The 15,877-nt window shown below is 38.4% G+C and overlaps 1 protein-coding gene across 1 annotated transcript in view; it reads right to left on the bottom strand.

Annotated features, from left to right (window-relative positions):
- The window catches only part of GALNTL6 (polypeptide N-acetylgalactosaminyltransferase like 6), a 1,480,702-nt gene that overhangs the window by 1,123,053 nt on the left and 341,772 nt on the right, over window positions 1-15,877 (bottom strand). The window lies entirely within an intron of this gene.

Here is a 15,877-nt window from a genome sequence, read left to right as displayed (position 1 = left end):
GTACATGGTTTTAATCCCATAAAACACTTTTCAGAACTTTGACCTCCAGAACGAAGATAACAAACTTGTGTTCTTTAAGCTACTAAGTGTGTGGTGATTTGTTACAGCAATAATAGGGAACTGATGCTTTTGAAAATTGTGAAATGAGGATATTTAAAATAGACCCTTTTATAACATATCATCAAGATTCTAATGTCCAAAGTTGAGAAAAATTCGGATAGAGAACCAGTTCAAAACTCAAATTCTTGGGCGCCACCCCCAGACCTACTGAATCAGCATCTCTGTAGGAGATTCTTATGCACATGATGTCTGAGAAGCCCTATTCTAGAGCAGCCTACAGATATCTTGTAAATAAAGTTTTATTGAGACACAGCCACACCCTTTCATTTACATATCATCCATGAAGGTTTTTGTTAATATAATGACAAATTTGAATAGATGTGTCAGACTTTATGGATTCTCTGACCTTGTGTGGCAAAAATTTGCTAACTTCTGATTAGGACCAAGTACAATCTAAAATTGGGTTGTAAATGACTGACTATGTGTTTTTCGGGATGATATAACAAATGGAAAAAAAAAAAAAAAAAGGTTATAACTACCACATCAGCCAACTACTTGTTTTTGAATATGTCCTTTTCTCCCACATTTCCAAATGTACTGGAGCTCATGCCATGAAAACCCACTGGAATTCAGAATTAGAACTTGATAATAACCCAATAATGAGTCCATTTAGCTTTCTAAAATGTGTTAAAATAAAATCGAATTTCTCTTTCTATGATTAGCACACTGAAATAAATCTGAAATGAAATGTTAGAATGAGATAAGCCTTTCTAATGGAGAAAAATACAGCTTTTACAGCTTAAACTGATATGAACCTCAAATGTACAATAAAAAAAGACCTCATACATTATTTTAGTCCTTTTAAGAATACATTTCAAATTACATTTTCTCCAGCATTATCAAGAAGTACAATAGTTTAATACTGAAATCAATATTTGCATACTATTTACACAACCCCTACTATGCTTTCATATCACAGTTTTTATTAAGGCCATATCCCTAGCATGGAAATAACTTTATTGTGACCATGATTTGATGGGATCATAACAAAAAAAGAATTTTATCTATGTATCTCACATGCATAGGAAACTGCCATTGAAGTAAAAGTCAAAGAGTTTGGAGTAAAGCTAGAAACACTGCCTGTTTCTCATTTCAGAAGTACGTTCAGTTCAGAAAAGGTTAAAAAAAGAAAAAAAAAAAAACACTGCTTATTGGAGATTTACAGTCAAGAAAAACAACTTTTCTCTACCATCACTGCCACCTCTCCTAAAATATTTTCTAAAGCTAGTCTTATCTTTGTTTTCATTTCCTTCTTAGATTTCCTACAAATCACAAAGTGTTCATCTTTGTGGTTATTATGAAGCCTTATTTCAATCTTATCAAAGTTTTGATGACAATGTCCTAAACCCCTGGGGAAAGCACTTTATCAGGCATATCTTTAGCATATATTATGAAAAATTTCAAAGATATATACAAAAGATTAGAAGAGTAAAATGAACCTCCATGTATATCCATAGCCCCAGTTTAACTGTTATCAACATTCCTCATCCAAGGATCATCTACATTTCCATCCCAAATTACTACTATAACTACTCTGTTGACAGTTTTTTCTTTCTTTAGGTAAGAATACCATATTTTAATGCATTTTAGCTTTTTTAATATTAAGAAAGAAAAACTATTTAATGATTAATAGGTTTATTTAAACAAAGGGCATCCCTGGTGGCTTAGATGGTAAAAAATGTGCCTACAATGAACAAGATTGCTTTGGATCCCTGGGTTGGGAAGATCACCTAGAGAAGGGACTTGTGGCTACTCACCCCAGTATTTTTGCCTAGAGAATTTCATGGACAGAGGAGCCTGGCGGGCTACAGTCCATGGAGTCACAAAGAGTCTGACATGACTGAGCAACTAACACTTTCACTTTTCACAGATCCTCCTACATATAACAGGAAAATCTTCTTTAAAATGTTGTTGTTGTTGTTGTAGTTAAGAAGTGGAAAGACACCGTGATGTTAAAGAAGAATTTCTGAAACAATAATTAGATTAATATTTCTAGGATGAGCCCCTGGTTCATTAGTCATTGGTTTGAAAAGCAGTCTAGGGTAAGACGGTGGTAGACACTGAATGCTATGTTAAATAAAGAATTTATCTGGTGCATAATTGGGAGAGTGAGGACCAAGTGAAGTAATATTTAATATATATACAGCTTGTACGATAGTGCCTTTCACACACTGAAGTCTCAGTATATGCTAGCTCTCATTGTTTTATTATTGCTAATAGAAAAGTGTAGCAGAAACAAACTAAAATGACTGTTACAATATAACTTCAGGCCATATGATATTACCTTGGGGCACAATACTGTTGATATACTTTTCTGTTAGTCTTCTGTTGAAAGAGAAAACAAACTGAAAGTTAGGGGACTGCATGTCAGATGTCTGTTTACTTATTTGGAGTCGGGTCTAGGGGAAGTTTGGAAAAACATTACTGAGATCGTTTATTATACTGCTTTTTATTCTATGAAGTTTGCTTTAAAATTAAAAGTTGACTCGAATTTTTATTGGTCTATTATAACAGATTGCTTGTAGCACATTAATATAGAAAATTTCTCTAGAACCAATACATGATACTAGAAGTTATACACACACACACATACATCCACGCTACTTTAAAATAATACAAACAGAATAATCCTCTGGAAAAACAAGGTGATAAATTTAATTATCTTTAAAATAATTTGATATTGAGTTGATGTAACTAAAAAAGCTAAAGCACTATTTTTTACATTATTTTGCTATAGTTCTCCCTGTTGAAATCATTTTAGCAAAATGTATATTTGCTTTATCAATAATAACAAAAATTAAAGTAAGATAATTCCATTATATTCTCTAGATATTTTCTCTTTTGACTTCATTTAGATTAAAACAGGAAAACTGTTAACACATTTGAGTTAAAGATGAAGTTGTGGGGACTTCCCCGGTAGTCCAATGGTTAAGATTTCACCTCCCAAAGATGGGGGTGAGGGTTTGACCCCTGGTCAGGGAGCAAAGATCACACATGACTGTGGTCAAGAAACAAAAGCATAAAAGAGAAGCAGTGTTGTAACAAATTCAGTAAAGACTCTGAAAAGGGTTCACACCAAAAAGTCCTTAAAAAAAAAATGAAGTTGCTCTTTGAAATAGAATTTAACTGCAAAATATTTTCCAAATAAATTTGTCTGTGTTTATAAGCCGATCTGGAACCGATCTGGAACCTTGCTTTTTTAACTTTTCTCCCTATCCTCACCATTCTCAGTTCTCAAATAAATAACATATGAAGAATAAAAATGTGAGCTTCCCAGGTGCCTTAGTGGTAAAGAATCCACCTGCCAATGCAGGAGACATGGGTCTGGTTCCTGGGTTGGGAGGATCCCCTGGAGGAGGAAATGGCAACCCACTCCAGTATTCTTGCCTGGAAAATCTCCTGGACAGAGGATGGTGGTGGTCTACAATTCATGGGCTTGCAAAGAATCAGACATGACTGAGTACGTGCTTGCCACAGAAATGTAGTATAAAGTCTCTCAACATGAGATACTGGTATTACTCAACCAGCTCTAAAAGAAACAGCTGAAGGAGGGCATAAGTAGAAGGATGAACAGTCACCAATATTCCCCCAAAGTTGGCACACATACTTGGAAATTTGCCCAAGCCACAGATAAAATTAGGCTCAGCAGGAACCTACAGATCCCTGAGGGGATGATGGTTTTGGAAATGTCCTATTTCTAGAACATCCCTGAGGTGTCTTTTTTAGCCAACCATGGCCATGAGTTCACTTGACCCCAGGCTCTAGCAGAGCTAACTCACGTCAGACACGGCTCTGAGACCACTAGGAGAAGCCATGTGTCTGTGACACTGAAAGGAAACCAGGGCCAGGGCAGTGGCCACAGGATGGCTTTGTTCCCATGACTGGCAATGTCTGTATTTCCTCTGTGTGGCTGTGTATGTGTGAGTGTGCTCAGCTATGTCCAACTCTTTGTGACCAAGGACTGTAGCGCACCAGGCTCCTCTGTCCCTGGGATTTTCCAACCAAGATTACTGGAGTGGGCTGCCAGAAGCTTGATCCAGGGGGAAGTTAGAGGTTCTGTGGTAAAGAATCCATCTGCCTGTCAATGCAGGAGACACAGGAGACACAGGGTTCGATCCCTGGGTTGGGAAAATCCCCTAGAGGAGAACATGGCAACCCACTCCAGTATTCTTGCCTGGAGAATGCCATGGACAGAGAAGCCTGGTGGGCTAGAGTCCATGGGGTTGCAAAAGAGTTGGACATGACTAAGCAACTAAATAACAACAACAACCTATTGCATTGGCATATCTTTCTAATTTCCAGCCAAGATGGTTTTAATTTTTGCAGCTTTATAAATTAATGTCTTTTTTAGACACTTGGCACATACTCTACTTGTGCGTAGACTGCAGAATAGGGTGATGCTGCTTTTCTTTGTCTAGATAATATATTTCAACACTTGTTTGTCTTAGTGTTACCTTGACATAACAGTCATTTAAAACCCCCAGCTTTTCACACATGGACTTAGCTGTGCCAGGTTTCCTTAACTTGTGAGATTAAAAAGACAAATATTGCAGGACAATATGTTCTCTGATACTGAACCACCTCCTCTTAATTTTGACTGATGACTTGATGCTTTAATGTTGAAGTAAATGTCCAGTGCATTGACTATTTTCTTCAGCTTTGTCTCACTTAAAAATTAAATGAATATGCTTTTAAATGATAGTGAAATTATAAGAAAACAATGGAATAGAACATATAAAACCCAAGGAAGAGGCATGCTTATGGCAGTATAGGTTAGCATGTATATTCCTCTTAGATCAGCCTATTAAAATTAGAACTTTCAACTATTTTTCAGTCAATTTATACTCATGGATATATAATTTATATCTTCTATTCAATTTTATCTATAAGAGTCAGAAACTTAGAGGTTTAGATAAAATCATATATATTCTTTGACATTGCTTTCATCTATTCAAGATACTCTATCATGAAAATAAAATGAAATTAATTCAGTGTTAACAGTCTTCATGAGACATTCTTATTCCTATCATTTTGTTCCTACCATTTTGTAGCTTTTTAGTATTCAAACTACTTTTACTTAATAACAATCTTAAAATTTTCTAAGATATTTACTTCAGGTTTCTATTCTAGCATCCATTTGTCTTTCCTACTATCTTGAAACCACCACATAAATTCATTTTACTTCCATTATTATTTTAAGATTAATATTAACAGTTCTGTTCTTATATACCAAGCCAATTCTTGGTGTCCTAAAATGGAAATTATGCCAACTTTGAACATTGCTTCTATTTAACGTCATCATTAGCTTCTTTTCTTTTTTTTTTTTTAAAGTTCACAATATATTTATTAATTAAAAAACCCTAATACTTATTGACTATCTATTATGTGTTCAGTTGTGTTTTAAGTACTTTCATCTTAAAAAAAAAAAAAAACTGAAGAAAAAGGATTCTGTAATTTAGTCAAGATCACCTAATAATTTGTGGAGTGAAGACCCATATTCAAGCATTTTGCCATAAAGCCTATGTCCTAAAGCCCTATACTGAATGCTTTCTTATAAGCATAAAATCAGTCCTGTAATCACTCACATTCTATCTGTTTTAATTTATCAGTTTTTACCAGGTGTTCAGTTACACTTGTCTTGATTAATTTATATTCAGTGAAAATAATGTCATTTAAAAATGGTTTTGTCATATTTACATTTGACTCACTGTGTAATATATCAACTGTTCTTAATGGATAAAGAAGATGTGGTACATATATTCAATGGAATATTGCTCAGCCTAAAAAAAGAATGAAATTGGGTCATTTGTAGAGATGTAGATAGTTTAGAGTCTGTTATTCAGAGGGAAATAAATCAGAAAGAGAAAAATTATTGTGTATTAATGCCTCTAAGTGCAATGTAAAAATATGGTACAAAATGATCATTAGTTTCTTACTATTGGCTCAGCCAACTGGTACTTAGGACTCAAGCTACACATCACTAACTGTTTGAGCCCAAGAAAGTGAAGATTAGGAGGCAAGTTCTGCTTCCTCTCTATAGTCTACCAATTTTTACCACTTTGATTAACCTCTTCTCTATGTACTTGAAGCTAAAAATAGCCTTTAATTTCTTTTGATTACTTTTGGCATTTTAAAGTAATATCAGTTCTGTACCTTTCTAATGTTCTTCTAAAAGGTTTTCCTCAGAATGTTTAATCACCCTTTGTAACACTATTACATTAACAGCTGTTATCAGAACACTGCTTAGAAAGAGAACCATAATTTTTGAGAAACACTGTAACAAAGCCTTGAGTATTGAATGTGAGGCACTGAGGATCCTAATCTTTTGCAGAAATTTTCTCTTTAACGTTTGGTGATAACTCCGGTGAAGAGGAGCTAAAAAGCCTCTTGATGAAAGTGAAAGAGGAGAGTGAAAAAGTTGGCTTAAAGCTCACCATTCAGAAAACGAGGATCATGGCATCTGGTCCCATCACCTCATGGGAAATAGATGGGGAAACAGTGGAAACAGTGTCAGACTTTATTTTGGGGGGCTCCAAAATCACTGCAGATGGTGACTGCAGCCATGAAATTAAAAGACGCTTACTCCTTGGAAGAAAAGTTATGACCAACCTAGATAGCATATTCAAAAGCAGAGACATTACTTTGCTGACTAAGGTCCATCTAGTCAAGGCTATGGTATTTCCAGTGGTCATGTATGGATGTGAGAGTTGGACTCTGAAGAAGGCTGAGTGCCAAAGAATTGATGCTTTTGAACTGTGGAGTTGAAGACTCTTGAGAGTCCCTTGGACTGCAAGGAGATCCAACCAGTCCATTCTGAAGGAGATCAGCCCTGGGATTTCTTTGGAAGGAATGATGCTAAAGCTGAGGCTCCAGTACTTTGGCCACCTCATGAGAAGAGTTGACTCATTGGAAAAAGACTCTGATGCTGGGAGGGATTGGAGGCAGGAGGAGAAGGGGATGACCCAGGATGAGATGGCTGGATGGCATCACGGACTCGATGGACGTGAGTCTGAGTGAACTCCGTGAGATGGTGATGGACAGGGAGGCCTGGTGTGCTGCAATTCATGGGGTCGCAAAGAGTCGGACATGACTGAGCGACTGAACTGAACTGGGTTAATTTCCAAACAGATGAAAAACAAAAAGATAGTTTAATAAAGTATCAAACAAGTCAATCCTAAAGGAAGTCAGTCCCGAATATTCATTGGAAGGACTGATGCTGAAGCTGAAGCTCAATACTTTGGCTACCTGATGTGAAGAACTGACTCATTGGAAAAGACCGTGATGCTGAGAAAGACTGAAGACAGGAGGAGAAGGGGATGACAGAGTATGAGATGGTTCAATGGCATCACTGAGTTGATGGATGTGAGTTTGAGGAATCTCTGGGAGTTCGTGATGGACAGGGAAGCCTGGCATGCTGCAGTCCATGGGGTCGCAAAGAGTCAGACCCCACTCAGCGACTGAACTGAACTGAACTGAAGGACCTTCAAGAAGAGTTCACAATATAATCTCACCACAAAGCACAGAAGTTTTCAGACAGTCCCTTGACTCATATGCCGTAAAACTGAGAAGTCTAAAGAAAGTTTATCTATATTTCCAACTGACATATCTCATCTAAGTTATGTTGGTTATATAATTAAAAAAAATGTACAAAAATCTTGAGGAATTATGCTCATTGTTTCTTTAAGTTGTTTAGAAAGTACCTAAACATTAATTCCTCATCTCTTCTTTTTAAAACAAATGCCACTAATCGTGCTTTAATTATACATCTCTGGGTCTTCACAAGGATGAAGTGCTCCTTGTTCTGAAATTTTTCTTCTGATATTCAAAAGCTCTGGGTGTTTGCAGTTTCAAAAACTGTGTCTCAATAATTAGGAGAGTGAGTAGTTCTCATTTTATAGTTTAAAAAATAAAAATAAAAAGTTAGCCACTTGACAATAGAAAAATATAATCAAGTAGCTTAACTCTTCAGCAAACAGGTACTTGTGGTCACAGAAAGCTGTGTGCTAGAACACTTTAAAAAGAGGATCCTAGAAGGGTCTCACCTGTTCAGTTATCTACTTGTCTGAAGTGAGCACTGAATGTCATATCATTTCATCAAGAGTTTATGTATAAATTTGTGGACCATTATGTATTTGCAAGAGGTTTCATAGGGCAAATTGTTACAGTGTGACCTGTAACAATTTCTTTGACTTCTATTGAAATATCTAATTCAAACAGTATTCACAGTGCTGGGGAAAACATGTCAAAATGTTTAAGAAGAAAAATACATTTCTGAAATCAAATTCACATATACATCTTAACATTTTATATGGTCTCTGTACTGCCTGTATACAAATAGGTAGAAATACAATGTTTGATTTTCCAAACTGTTAATAGTATAGTTTCCATTTGCAACAAAATGTGTCTGTACCATACTGTGCGTGCGTACTCAGTTGCTTCAGTCATGTCCAACTCTGTGTGACCCCATGGACTGCAGCCCACCAGACTCCTCTGTCCATGGAGTTTCCTAGGCAAGAATACTAGTGTGGGTTGCCATTTCCTACTCCAAGGGATCTTCCCAACATCGAGCATGCAGCATCTCCTGAGTCTTCTGCACTGCAGGCAGACTCTTTACTGCTGACCCACCTGGGAAGCCTGCTGCTGTACTACACCAAGAAACACCAGTTAAGATAAATGTCACTCATGGATAGGTTTCAGTTCAGTTCAGTCACTCAGTCATGTTTGACTCTTTGTGACCCCATGGACTGCAGCATGCCAGCCCTCCCTGTCCATCACCAACTCCCACAGTTTACCCAAACTCATGTCCATTGAGTCAGTGATGGTTTACAGACAACAAAAATGATCTTGGATATTTTGTGCTGTGCTGGGCTTAGTCGCGTCAGTTGTGTCCAACTCTTTGTGATCCCCTGGACTGTAGCCCACCAGGCTCCTCTGACCATGGAGATCTTCCAGACAAGAATACTGGAGTGGGTTGTCATGCCCTCTTCCAGGGAATCTTCCCAACCCAGCGTTGGAACCCACGTCTCCTGCATTGCAGGCAGATAGGCAGATCCTTTCCTGTCTGAGCCACCAGGGAAGCACAAGGTTACTGGTGTGGTTATCCGAACCCTTCTCCAGGGGAACTTCCTAACCCAGGAGTTGAACTGGGGTCTCCAGCATTGTGGGAAGATTCTTTACCAGCTGAGATTCCAGGAAGCCCCTTAAATGTTTTGAAATGATGCAATTCAAGAAAGGAAATTACCTAAGAATAAATGTCACATCCAAAAAAAAGTAAGTTCCAAAAATTTTTAAGTAATAGATTTAACAAGATTAAGTAAAATCTTACATATATAATGCTGCAGCCTAAATCCACCAAGTAAGAAAAACCAGATCAGAACGTGAAACTACTGAGAAAAACAAAAACAGCACTACACACCAGATGTGTGCAAAGCAGGTGTGTTGACACACAAGTGAAACAAAACATTCTTAAAAAGGCAAGACCTTTAAAATCACTCATTGATATATATTCTAGGTGAGAAATGAATCAAAATAAAGAATTCAAGAGTGTAAACAACTAATAGTGTCGAAAATAGACAGCAGAGGCCCTAAAAATATAAAATCAACTTCCAAAATGTCTCACTGTAGCTATAAAAATTCAATTTCAAAAATGAGTATTAATATAAAAAATTAAAAATTTATTTTATTTTTGTTCTTTCACTAGTTTTTTGTATTTTTTAGTATACACATATGACTGATATCATACAGTATTTTCCTTTCTCTGTTTGATTTACTTCACTTAATATGATAACCTCTGGGCTTCCCTGGTGGCTCAGTTGGTAAAGAATTTGCTTGCAATGCAAGAGACACCAGTTCAATACCTGGGTTGAGGAGATCCCATGGAGAATGGATAGGCTACCCATTCCAGTATTCTTGGATTTCCCTGGTGGCTCAGAGTTAAAGAATCTACCTGTAACGTGGGAGACCTGGGTTCAGTTCCTGGGTTGGGAACATCCCCTGGAGGAGGGCATGGCAATCCATTCTATTATTCTTGCCTGGAGAATCACCACAGAGGAGGCTGGTGGGCTACAGTCCATGGAGTTGCAAAGAGTTGGACACATCTGTACAACTCAGCACAGAACAGCATGATAACCTCTAGGTCCATCCATATTGCTGCAAATGGCATTATTTCATTCTTTGTATGGTTGAGTTATATTCCGTTGTATATATGTACCATATCTTTTCATGTCAATGGACACTTAGAATACTCTCATGTTATTGTTTACAAATAATACTGCTATGACCATTAGGTTGCATGAACCTTTTTGTATTACATATTTTCTTACTTTCATGTGCTCTATTATCTTCTTAAACTAGTATTAGATGCATGTTTAGAACTTCTCTTTCCTTTTATTTTTAACTTGTAACTCATATCTTTCCTGTGTTTATTCTGTATTTCCATAAACTGGCCTTCTAATTCCTTATTTCATCCTCTGTTTCCAGTCTAATGTTGAACTCTTCACAGGTTCTTTTTTTAACTTCAAAGACTCAGACATAAAGATTATTGAGATTCTACCATTTGGAGCTGCATGAACAGTACATATAAAAAAGGCCATAGTCACCTGGGTTGATTTTTTGTAAGAGACAACTGAAGGGTATGCCCTTTTTTGCCAATCATGCTGCTTTCTATCTCTTACTACCATATGACTAAATCCCTATTTAATGCACTACTTTGCTCCCTAGACTCCAATGTAATACACTCTTGTTTCCTTCTGGATTTTCAATTCCATTGTTTCTGATTTACCTCTTCAACTTGCACAAGCATTTTTTTGTCCCTTAATTTAGGGAGGGACTTCCCAGGTGGTGCTAGTGGTAAAGAAACTGTCTGCCAATGCAGAGGACAGAAAGAGATGCAGGATTGATCCCTGGATCAGGAAGATCTCTCGGAGGAGGGCATGGCAGCCCACTCCAGTATTCTTGCCTGGAGAATCCCATGGACAGAAGAGCCTGTTGGATTACAGTCCATGGGGTCACAGGGCATCAGACACAACTGGGCAACTAAGTGCAGCACAATACAGAGCTGTTTCTTGCACTGACTACCAGGTAATTCTTTTCTCTGGTCTGGATAATCCTCATATGAAGGTACTGAGTCATAAACATTCTCAGGAACTTTTTTCACCAATGGCCCTGGTTGAATGTATAAAAACCTGTCCTAGTTCCTAGATGTCTCTAGCCCTGACAAATTTGCTTTTGGATAGCTGGAATATCGAAGCTCATAAGAGGACTGAGTTAAACTGGCCCGGTTAGGAGGTCAGCCCAGAATAACTCTGCATTCCTTCTCCTCTTGTACAGAGAGTAAAAAGATGATATCAACCCCACAGACATCTCACAGACTCTACGCCTACAGAAAGGACAGGAATCCTGCTGGTGCTCAAGGCGGGGACTGAACGCTACATGGTTTTTCTCTGGCTGGCTGCAAGAAAGAAAGGAGTTGTCAACAGGCACACAATGTGTACTTTCCAAATTACTGGAAGAAGACTCCAGAGCAAGGGCTGCTATAAGTGGAAAATAGACAACAAGTAAACAGAGATCCCGTGGTAACTATAAAGTATATATTACTTCATGAAAGATAACAGTAACCATAACAAGCTTATGATATATGAACACCTTGAGACTCACATGATGAGGACACTATCTTCCTAAAAATGTGCACAAAATAATGCAAATCAGCTTTTAGATGAATGGGATATACAATTTCTGCCTCAGAAGAAGTTTATAACCTCTGGTTATAAACTTGTGTGTGACATTTCAGGTGCTCTGAAAGGCAATTACAAAGGCTTTACTTGAGGGAGAGCTGTGCTACCCACAGCAGATGCCGACACAGCCAGCATCTGCAGGGTCTATGAGGAGATGCTGTCAAAGACTTGGGGAGCCCTGGCCAACCACATTCTTAGATGCCTCCTTAGTTTGGGGCCCCAAGTCCCACATCGGAGGCCCAGCACAGATGTCTTCTTCAGGTATCTCTACTGAGCCTTCCTTACTAAAAGGATGGAGAGGGATAAACTTTCAAGACACTGTCCCCATCCTGACCCAATGTTTGACATTTCCCATTCATAGCCTGCCCCTCCCACTCTTTGTGGTCCCTAGGTCCATTAAGCCTCTGAAGGCTTTTGTCTCGGGGGGAGTTCTTATGATTAAGTGAGATGAGCCACCCCCGCCCACTTCTGTGCTAGCCCACTTGATCCTTGACCAAAACATCCTTCAGTGGAAGGAAAATTGAACTGGAAGAGTAGGTGGTTCCTCCAGTTTTCACCTTTTGAATGTACTATCACGGAAAAAGTGACCAAGAGCTTCATTGTTTTCAGTCTGGCTCTTAATCCTTTGAGGGACTATTTCCACACCTGGTCATTTAGCTCTGTCTTAGTGTCTGACACTGCCCTGGTGCTGATGCTCAGTCCTTTTATCAAGTTTAGAGGTGATACTCAACTGTTCGTTTAGTTGCTCTCAGTAAAACTCTCAACATCATCCTTGTTTGCTGTTGTTAACTGCCAAGTTGTGCCTGACTCTTTGCAATCCTATAGACTGTAACACACCAGGCTTCCCGGTACCTCACCATCTCCCAGACTTTGCCCAAGTTCATGTCCATTGAATCAGTGATGCCATGTAATCATCTCATCCTCTGTCACCCTCTTCTCCTGCCTTCAATCTTTCCCAGCATCAGGGTAACTTTTCCAATGAGTCAGCTGTTTGATCCAAACATCATTCTTACTGGACCCAAAATGTTATGGTAACATACATTCTTCAGAATTAAGATGGACTATCAAAGGAACTTCAGTCAAGACTCTCCACTCTTGCTCTAAGAGAACAACTAAATATCTCTTCTTTCATTGGGTTGGCCAAAAGGTTCATTCTGTGTTTTCCATATGGTGTTATGAGAAAACTTTTTGGCCAACTTAATATTTGCACTGTTCTCATGCATAAAGTCAGATCAACTGAATTTTTCATGTCTGGACTATAGTTATGATTAAAATAGTTGTCTAGGTATAAAACAAGAGAGTTAATGAGCATCTGTAGCTTTGAGATTCTGCTAATGAAACCATATTCTAGTTTGCTGGGTTTAATAAATTACATTAGAGTGTATTCAGTAAATCCCCACTGGGATCCATTTTCTCCAAGACTATCTAGAAACTTTTCCTTAATTATTTTTAAGACCACTGCTGACAGCTAAAACTCTCAAAAAGGTGTTCTATTAATAGTTTTCAGAGCTAGGAATTTTTTTTTTAATTTCTGAAAGCAGATATGTTTACTTTAATTAAACAACAAGAACTGTGTACTTTGTAATGGTTCTCCCTTTAGCATGACTTCTAGGAAACCAAGACAGGGATTTCTTCAAGAGTGTCTATTCTTTTTAATATGATCTTCCATTTTAAACATGGTTTTAATTACTCATGTCTTCTAACTCAATTTAAAATATTTTAAAAATTAAGAGAGAGATTAAAAAGCAATCAATCAATGAAGACAACGAATGATATTTAATCAACAGTCAATGAATATGTGTGATTTGGTTTTGGAACAGAAAAGGTATTCAAAGAACCACTGCAAATTAAAACAATGTCTGTCTTTAAAAATTGCCAAAATGATTATAAAGATAAGAGAAAATTGGTTTTAATGGACATCTTCGTTGATGAAACTCAAAGGCTATGTCCACTATTAACTGTAGATAATTGTAGGTGATTTAGGAAAAATATAGCAGATGTTACTGGTAAGCATTTATTTTCTGCACTTCATTATAAATCTCTCTCTGGTCAGCTATGTGTGTGTGAATGGTAAGTCGCTTCAGTCGTGTCTGACTCTTTGTGACCCCATGGACTGTAGCCCACCAGGCTCCTTTGTCCATGGGCATTCTCCTGGCAAGAATACTGGAGTGGGGGGCCATGCCTTCCTCCAGGGGATATTCCGAGCCCCAGGATCAAACCTGGGTCTCCTTCACTGCAAGAGGATTCTTTACTATATGAACCACCGGGGAAGCCCTCTCTACTCATTTCAGTCAGTTAGTTAGTTCAGTTACTCAGTCGTGTCTGACTCTTTGCGACCCCATGAATCGCAGCACACCAGGCCTCCCTGTCCATCACCAGCTCCCAGATTTCACTCAAACTCATGTACATCGAGTTGGTGATGCCATCCAGCCATCTCGTCCTCTGTCATCCCCTTCTCCTCCTGCCCCCAATCCCTCCCAGCATCAGAGTCTTTTCCAATGAGTCAACTCTTTGCATGAGGTGGACAAAGTATTGGAGTTTCAGCTTCAGAATCATTTCTTCCAAAGAACACCCAGCACTGATCTCTTTTAGAAAGGACTGGTTGGATCTCCTTGCAGTCCGAGGGACTCTCAAGAGTCTTCTCCAACACCACAATTCAAAAGCATCAATTCTTTGGTGCTCAAATTTCTTCACAGTCCAACTCTCACATCTATACATGACTACTGGAAAAACCATAGCCTTGACTAGATGGACCTTTGTTGGCAAAGTAATGTCTCTGCTTTTGAATATACTATCTAGGTTGGTCATAGCTTTCCTTCCAAGGAGTAAGTGTCTTTTAATTTCATGGTTGCAATCACCATCTGCAGTGATTTTGGAGCCCAAAAAATAAAGTTTGACACTGTTTTCACTGTTTCCCCATCTATTTCCCATGAAGTGATGGGCCCAGATGCCATGATCTTAGTTTTCTGAATGTTGAGCTTTAAGCCAACTTTTTCACTCTCCTCTTTCACTTTCATCAAAGGCTTTTTAGTTCCTCTTCACTTTCTTCCATAAGGGTGGTGTCATCTGCATATCTGAGGTTATTGAGATTTCTCCTGGCAATCTTGATTCTAGCTTGTGCTTCTTCCAGCCCAGCGTTTCTCATGATCTAGTCATTTAGAAGCATCCAAATCTCCTGGATGACAATCAGGGTATTAGAGCAGGAACACAAAGAAAGGGCAGGTGAGTTCTAGTTTTATAGTGCCAATAAAGATCTGCTAACAAAAAAATAGGTCGTGCTCAAGGCTGGACTTATGGTGCACCCCACAGCTGTGATATGAAAGAGCACAGGGAGACAAAATCACCCAGGCAGGAATCTTGGAGTCTGGATGAAGGTCACCTAGGTTAGACCTGTGGGGTAGGGAAATGAGGTGTTTCCATGGAGCAGGAGCCAAGACAAGAAGAGGAGGGGTTTGATCAGAAGCACCAATCTGAGGAGCTGGTGTGGTTACTCCAGATCACAAAGCATTAATCTAGGAAGGCAGGCCAGGATGCAGACATCAATTCCTTTCTCTCTCAGAAGTACATCAGTCTGCTCTGACTGAGATGCTGGTTCAGGTCTTTGCAGCCAAAGTTGGCTGCTCATCTCCCATGGATGGTCTAGTTTAAGAATACTCTCTTGTTCCCTGAGATTTAAATGAGTGCATTTCACTGCCTGAATTTCCACCCACCTACTTCCCTTTATAAGCCAAAATTCTTAGAAGTTCAAGAAAAGATGATGGGTCTTGGACTTAGGATATGATGTGGTCATATGGAAGGAAAATTTGCTGCTTGCAATTCAGGATGATTGGAAAGAATAAAACTCACATCTGCATGTGAAGTTTAACCTTCCCAACCTGTTTTCTCATTTATAACAGAGATAATAATGCCAAGATTATTGGGAGTGTTCCAGCTATGTAAATCACAGCAGACATTCCATTAACTCTAGCTAATAATACTTTTTGATTACTAGAACTCTGCCTATGGCTTTACCATTTCATTGTGGT

This window comes from Oryx dammah, unplaced genomic scaffold (genome assembly GCF_014754425.2).
Source record: "Oryx dammah isolate SB20612 unplaced genomic scaffold, SCBI_Odam_1.1 HiC_scaffold_1, whole genome shotgun sequence".
NCBI classification, from domain to species: Eukaryota; Metazoa; Chordata; class Mammalia; order Artiodactyla; family Bovidae; genus Oryx; species Oryx dammah.
This window is presented reverse-complemented; position numbering and strand designations above follow the sequence as displayed.